The sequence below is a fragment of the Antechinus flavipes genome, chromosome 1 (assembly GCF_016432865.1).
Source record: "Antechinus flavipes isolate AdamAnt ecotype Samford, QLD, Australia chromosome 1, AdamAnt_v2, whole genome shotgun sequence".
Taxonomy (NCBI): Eukaryota; Metazoa; Chordata; class Mammalia; order Dasyuromorphia; family Dasyuridae; genus Antechinus; species Antechinus flavipes.
Window position 1 is genome coordinate 719,742,723 of NC_067398.1, and position 8,280 is coordinate 719,751,002.

At 41.5% G+C, this 8,280-nt stretch overlaps 1 long non-coding RNA gene across 1 annotated transcript; it reads left to right on the plus strand.

Annotated features, from left to right (window-relative positions):
- LOC127545764 (uncharacterized) lies at positions 1 to 1,053 on the plus strand. The gene is made up of 2 exons (XR_007949815.1): positions 1 to 84; positions 427 to 1,053. It is a non-coding gene; the product is annotated as an uncharacterized LOC127545764 (long non-coding RNA).
- The last annotated feature ends 7,227 nt before the right edge of the window (positions 1,054 to 8,280 follow it).

Sequence of the window (8,280 nt, forward strand, 5' to 3'; positions counted from 1 at the left end):
TTTATTTCAAGCAGCCCAAGAATCTCATTCTAAATATCAGGCTGCTCGAGCTTTACGCTTATAATTTGGAATAATGAGAGGAAGGTAGGAGCATAGTAAAAACCTGTACAGCTTGCCTTCCTTTCCACGCTCCTACACTGCCTCCAGAGAAGAACCCTTGTGGTTTGAAACCAACGAAATTTTGGCAAATGGATGTGACCCATTATAAATCTTTTGGTCCTCTGTCTTTTATCCATGTTGTGGTAGACAATTTTTCAGGATTCACCTTGTCCATCAGAGAGATGGTATTTTTGATGGTAATTCAAAGGCTAGCCTTCTAACCATGTTGGCCAATACTCCTTTATTTCAAGCAGCCCAAGAATCTCATTCTAAATATCATCAGGCTGCTCGAGCTTTACGCTTATAATTTGGAATAATGAGAGGAAGGTAGGAGCATAGTAAAAACCTGTACAGCTTACCTTCCTTTCCACGCTCCTACACTGCCTCCAGAGAAGAACCCTTGTGGTTTGAAACCAACGAAATTTTGGCAAATGGATGTGACCCATTATAAATCTTTTGGTCCTCTGTCTTTTATCCATGTTGTGGTAGACAATTTTTCAGGATTCACTTGTGCAATACCAGCAGCAAAAGAGACAGCCTGAGTGATCACTGAATTCCTTGTACAATCATTTGCAATTATGGGTGTGCCACAAGCAAGGAAAACAGACAATGGACCTGCATATGCTTCTAAACATTTTGCACACTTTTGTGCACAGTGTAAGATTTTACACACCACTAGCATATCTTTTAATCCTCAAGTACAGGCAATAATAGAGAAGAGAAACAGAGACATTAAGATGCTCCTCTGAAAACAAAAGAAGGGGAGCCACAGGCAATCCTAGAGTACTTGTAAATCTAACTCTTTATACTATTTCTTGATTTTTGACAAGGTGCATTGGCTCTGGCAGGCAGGTTTTATAACCCACCGGAAGGGCAGTGTCCAGTGCGAGCCTCTCCATTATCTTTAATCGCCAGGTGATGTGGAGAGGCCCAGAAAGTGGTGAATGGAAGGGACCCGATACATTAACTTCTTGGGGAAGAGGGTTTGCTTGTATCTCCACAAATGGAGAAGGAATCAGATGGGTGCCAATGAGCCGTATTCACCTTGTCCATCAGAGAGATGGTATTTTTGATGGTAATTCAAAGGCTAGCCTTCTAACCATGTTGGCCAATACTCCTTTATTTCAAGCAGCCCAAGAATCTCATTCTAAATATCAGGCTGCTCGAGCTTTACGCTTATAATTTGGAATAATGAGAGGAAGGTAGGAGCATAGTAAAAACCTGTACAGCTTACCTTCCTTTCCACGCTCCTACACTGCCTCCAGAGAAGAACCCTTGTGGTTTGAAACCAACGAAATTTTGGCAAATGGATGTGACCCATTATAAATCTTTTGGTCCTCTGTCTTTTATCCATGTTGTGGTAGACAATTTTTCAGGATTCACTTGTGCAATACCAGCAGCAAAAGAGACAGCCTGAGTGATCACTGAATTCCTTGTACAATCATTTGCAATTATGGGTGTGCCACAAGCAAGGAAAACAGACAATGGACCTGCATATGCTTCTAAACATTTTGCACACTTTTGTGCACAGTGTAAGATTTTACACACCACTAGCATACCTTTTAATCCTCAAGTAAAGGCAATAGTTGAGAAGAGAAACAGAGACATTAAGATGCTCCTCTGAAAACAAAAGAAGGGGAGCCACAGGCAATCCTAGAGAACTTGTAAATCTAACTCTTTATACTATTTCTTGATTTTTGACAAGGTGCATTGGCTCTGGCAGGCAGGTTTTATAACCCACCGGAAGGGCAGTGTCCAGTGCGAGCCTCTCCATTATCTTTAATCGCCAGGTGATGTGGAGAGGCCCAGAAAGTGGTGAATGGAAGGGACCAGATAAATGGAGAAGGAATCAGATGGGTGCCAATGAGCCATATTCACCTTGTCCATCAGAGAGAGATGGAGCACACCTTGAAGAAGACCCAAGAAACATCTGGTGGTTCCATTGCTGACTGTGTTCACCACTGAATGAGTGTGGCAGTTACGGTGTTTTTTAAACACCACTAGCATATCTTTTAATCCTCAAGTACAGGCAATAGTAGAGAAGAGAAACAGAGACATTAAGATGCTCCTCTGAAAACAAAAGAAAGGGGGAGCCACAGGCAATCCTAGAGAACTTGTAAATCTAACTCTTTATACTATTTCTTGATTTTTGACAAGGTGCATTGGCTCTGGCAGGCAGGTTTTATAACCCACCGGAAGGGCAGTGTCCAGTGCGAGCCTCTCCATTATCTTTAATCGCCAGGTGATGTGGAGAGGCCCAGAAAGTGGTGAATGGAAGGGACACGATACATTAACTGCTTGGGGGAGAGGGTTTGCTTGTATCTCCACAAATGGAGAAGGAATCAGATGGGTGCCAATGAGCCATATTCACCTTGTCCATCAGAGAGAGATGGAGCACACCTTGAAAGGAAGAAGACCCAAGAAACATCTGGTGGTTCCATTGCTGATTGTGCTCGCCACTAAATGAGCGTGGCAGTTATGGCGTTTGACTCATGGACATCAACAATTGTAGAATTTCTAAACTCTCAGGAATCATTGGATTCTCTGAGATATGATAAGACTGTTGCAGGACTTCAAAATCTGCTCTAATCATTGGATTCCCTAACACATCAAAAGACTGTTGCAGGACTTCAAAAACTTGTGGGAATCATTGGATCCCCTGACATGTAAAGCAATGGACAATAGATTGATTTTGGACTATCTCTTGGCTGCTGAAGAAGGTGTATGTGTGACTGTTGTTTACATACCCTTCTTCTAGGACTTCTGGAAATCTTTTACAACACTATGTTGATTCATATTGTTTGTTATATCACTACTTGCATGTATAATTGATGTTTGTGCACCACATTGAGCCTGCAGTGGTTGTGGGGAGAGTCATCACTACTAGCCTGTGCATTATTGATATGTGCTTGTGTAATGTAATACCTCCCATGCTGATGGGTTTGTGCATACCTGTTTTTAATAAAACCCTTCAGCCCAGAAACCTGTTAGCAATCCCCACTTCCCTTTGGTGTTTTTCATCTCCCTGAGATGTCAGGGAGGGCGTGATCATCTCCTTTTCAGTGCTTTCACCTCCCTTCCTGAGAAGTCGGGGAGCGTGATCACCTCTTTTTTGGTGTTTTCACTTCCTTTCCTGAGAAGTCAGGGAGAGTGTGATTACCTCATTTTGGGGTTCTCACCTCCCTGAGAAGTCAGGGATGGCGTGACCACCTGTGTTCTAAAACAAAAGAAAGCAGGAGACGTAGAGGGCTGAAACTCTTGAGTCAGTGCACTGAGGTCAGGACAGCCGAGCACTTGAGGCTAACTACCAATTGGACAATACTCTATGGGCATATGTTTGGAAAATGGTCCTTACCACTCTCCTGTGCTGGCTCGATGATTGGTGTATACAGAGAATTGTAGGAGGGACTGGAGATGGAGTAAGACGAGCAAGTCACTTGTCCTGTAGACAAGGAAAAAGGAAGGTTGCAGAGATCCTGCTTCCAACCCCTTCACTTCTACCCCTAAAGACCAAGAATAAGGACTCTGGCTGATTCTAAGGGTGCTAATGCAGTTATTACAATAAACCTTAACAATGCACACAGTGTGGGAAAACCTTTCAGATGAAGGAAGTTGTTTGATCCCAGAGAATTTACACCAAGAGAAACCTTATGCATGCACACAGATTGTGGGAAGACCTTATTTGCGAAAACAAACAAAAAACTTATGCAACACCAATGGATTCATAGTGGAGAAAATCCTTATATATAGGTAGAATGTAGAACGTCCTTCCTCTGAAAAACGCATCTTCTTGTACATCATAGAGTTCATACTGGAGAGAAACCTCAGTTGTTTTTTTTTTTAATAACTTTTTATTGACAGAACCCAGGCCAGGGTAATTTTTTACAGCATTATCCCTTGCACTCACTTCTGTTCCGATTTTTCCCCTCCCTCCTTCCACCGCCTCCCCTAGATGGCAAGCAGTCCTTTACATGTTGAATAGGTTACAGTATATCCTACATACAATATATGTGTGCAGAACCGAACAGTTCTCTTGTTGCACAGGGAGAATTGGATTCAGAAGGTATAAATAACCCGGGAAGAAAAACAAAAATGCAAGCAGTTTCTATTCATTTCCCAGTGTTCTTTGGGTGTAACTGCTTCTCTCCATCCTTGATCAATTGAAACTGAGTTAGATCTTCTCTTTGTCGAAGAGATCCACTTCCATCAGAATACATCCTCATACAGTATCGTTGTTGAGGTATATAATCTCATTTCACTTAGCATCAGTTCATGTAAGTCTCTCCAAGCCTCTCTGTATTCATCCTTTTGGTCATTCCTTACAGAACAATACTATTCCATAATGTTCATATACCACAATTTACTCAACCATTCTCCAATGGATGGGCATCCATTCATTTTCCAGCTTCTAGCCACTACAAACAGGGCTGCCACAAACATTTTGGCACATACAGGTCCCTTTCCCTTCTTTAGGGTATAAGCCCAGTAGAAACACGGCTGGATCAAAGGGTGTGCACAGTTTTTGAGCATAGTTCCAAATCACTCTCCAGAATGGCTGGATGTGTTCACAATTCCACCAACAATGTATGAGTGTCCCTGTTTTCCCACATCCCCTCCAACATTCCACATTATCTTTCCCTGTCACTCTAGCCAATCTGACAGGTGTGTAGTGGGATCTCAGAGTTGTCTTAATTTGCATTTCTCTGATTAATAATGATTTGGAGTATATTTTCATATGGCTATAAATAGTTTCAATTTCTTCGTCTGAGAATTGTCTGTTCATATCCTTTGACTATTTATCAATTGGAGAATGGAAACCCCATCAGTTTAGTGACTGGAAAGGTTTTCTGCTTGAACACAACTCTTAAACTGTACATCAAAGAGTTCACATGAGAGAAAAACATTATGAATTAGGGAAATCCTCCATTCGGAGGACCCATCTTAATACAGAGAGTTCACCATGGAGAGGAACTTTATTTATAAATGTGAAAAGTCACTTCACAGGAGCCCACATGTTACCAAACACCAGAAAGTTCATGTAATAGTTTTACAAATAATAGGATGGGGAAAGCTTTCCCTTAGGAGTATAGTTTTTATGTTTATACTAAAATGTTCATATTGGAGAGAAATCTTTTGAATGTGTAATGAATGTGGGAATTTGACATCTTCTAATACTAATAAAGTCTTCTGAAGATCATGAATTTCAGGAAGGTTTTAAGCATTGCATACACTTAGCTAAAATTACTAAAACTCACAGTAAAATGAAAACTCAGAGGCAAATCCCAAATTTTCCATAGTGGTTACTCTATAGTGCTTTTGTTTACTCAAGTCCTCAAGCAGCTCTCTTCCCTACTTTGCATGCTTATTTCAGGTGGCAAGTTATTCTCTTAACAATCTTGACAAATCCCCAAGTGCTTCAAAAATTTTGGTGAATCCCAACAGTGCTTCCTCAATTTCTCTGTAAGTTCAGAATCACCATCTGTTCTCTTTCCTCTTTTTATCATATAGGAAGATGTTTTAACACTAAATCAAGGTAGGAAGGGATCTCGGGAGTCCCTATCTTTTTAAGATTGAGGACATAGATCCAAAAGTTTATGTCTATTTTCAAAAACAACAAAAAAAAGTCATGGCATTATAGGATGATGGTTGAAATTCTTGTGTGTGTTTGTGTGTGTTGCAAGGCAATCAGGGTTAAGTGTCTTGCCTATGGTCACACAACTAGGAAGTGTCAAGTGTCTGAAGGTGAATTTGAACTTATGTCCTCTTGACTCCATGATTGGTGATCTATCTACTATACCACATAACTGCCCCAATTTTTTTTTAAAGGCAGTGGGTGTCATTTATTCAAAAGAACATTTTAAAACCAAATAGTCAAAAGCTTCACAGAGTCTTGGAAGCCATTATCACAACTTCCTAAAAAGTCTCTCGACAAGCGGTGTCATTGTCCCATGACTGAAAGTATCCAAGTAGCCCTGAGCCAGCATCCCAGTGAGCAGATATGGCTGGTCCCCTTTCCCTCTAGTATGGCAGAAATCGGAGAGTGGAACCTGAGGGCAAAGGAGATTTGAGGCCCATCCTTTGATAGTTATGCCAGTTAAAGAATAGTTTGATGAATCTTTGAGCTAGATGGTTTTTACATCAACTTTTCCAAGGTTACACAATAAGTGATGAGTCGGAGTTCAACCCCAGGTCCTCTGACAGTCTGGCCTTTCCACGGTACCATCCATTCCCTTCTCTTTGGTAAGTCTTCATTCTCTGCCTGTGCCTTTATTAAATTTCTCCCTTGTGCTATAGCCCTTCTTCTAGCCCTATTCCCTGTCTCATGTGTTTTCAGTCTTTCTCCACTGGCTCCTTACCAGCTGCATATAGACATGTTTTTGTCTTGTTACAGGATGTCCAAGCTCTGCCTTCCTTGGCTAACAATTGATTATTTCTAGCTTTTGGAATGGGAGGAAGCAGTAGAAAAGCTCATTGCTCCCCCATGTATCCTGGCAGCAGAGGAATATTTGGGATGTGTGTGGCAGGAGCAACAGAGTTTGACTTCTCTTGTCAGTCTCGAGGTTTTGTCTGGAATTCCTACTGGCAAGCTGCTGACAGGAGGTAACAGGAGGTGGAGGGGAAGGCATGGGATTGGGTTACCGCTTTGGGTCTTAGCAGGTGATTAGAAGCATGCGACAGTTTGACCAAAAGCAGGAGGTGGGGCTGCTGTAGTTTGCCAGTTGGTCTTCATTTCTTCTTCCTTCTCCAGGAAGCAAGAACCTGATAACTTCCCTTTTTCCTTGTTTACTTGCAAGGTCAATGAGCACACGTAGCTACTGCTCCTCTCGTCTGAGTTGAGTAGAGATGTTTCTCTTTTTCCGTATTTTCTTTTCCTCTGCTTCATACCTGCCCAGATTCCTCCTCCCTCCTGCTCCCATTATGAATCCTCTGTCACTCCTGGAACCATGATCAATTAAATCAACTCTGCCATTGCTCTGGTGTAGAGGTCTGTCTGCTCCATTCTGCCCCCATTTACTCCTCTGTAACCAAAGTGCACCACTGTGGCTCCTCCTCCACTATGTTTTATTTCAATATTCCCATTGGAATGTAAACCTATTAAGGGAAGGGTTTCTTTTCTTTTCTATATATATATCTCTCCAGTGCTTAGTAGAGGGTTTGGCATAAATTTGATGTTTAATAAATGCTTTTTCATTCATTCATTTCCCTTATTTCCTCGAGGTAAAAATTCCCCAAGGTCTGACATCTGGCTCTTGACTATTCCATACTTTCTGTTCAGACTTCCCCCCATGAAGGTAACTTTAGATATTAATGAAAAACTTGCACAAGGAGCCAGGATTGAGGAAGAAATCAAGAAAAAGGGCTCGGGCAACAGCTGGATGATGTCTTAGTTGTAACCCAGACCTTTCCAACTTCAGACACGTGCACATGTGTGTGCACACTTATTATTGATGCCCTTTTTCTGCACTAGATATTTCTCAAAATAGTACACAGTGAACCCTCTTAGCAAAAATGCTGTGCTAAAAATGAATGCTTCTGACAGTATATTCAACGTCCTTCACCTGTAAGCTCTCTCCACCTGTCATCTAAGGGGAAGAAAGTGGGTGTGTTTTGTTGTTTTCTCCAAGTTTTGCCATTTTAAAATCTATCAAAAGTATTTTATCTCAGGAAATACAGATGACATTGTTAGGCTTTGAAGTGAAGCTTCAGATCAGACTCAATCATTATTTACAGGAAGTGTTCTATCTCCCAGAGGTCCAACTGGCTACAAAAGTAGGGAGCAGTTAGGATGATCTTTGCCTGAACAGAGGAAAGTATAGACAAGTATAGTGCTAGTGACCAGAAAGTAGAATGGGCAAATCCCAGATTATGCAAACCTAGGCCAGGGATATTCTAGTGATGAAAAACAGTGGATGCAGGACATCCTGGACCATTGAGCTACATTAGGAAGGAGTGAGGGGGGAGCCACATTTGTGGACACAATGGTAGGGAATCCTCTACTGAATACTCTATATTCTAGAGGAAGAAATTTTATGCTTTTCTTATATTGCAAGCTTATTCCTCATTGCTGCTAGATGGAACTAAGTGGACCATTCATGTACTTATTTATCTCCATTATTCCTTAACCTCTAGTATCCACGATAACGGAGGAACAAATCTCAGAGGTTCACCTCTCACTTTCCA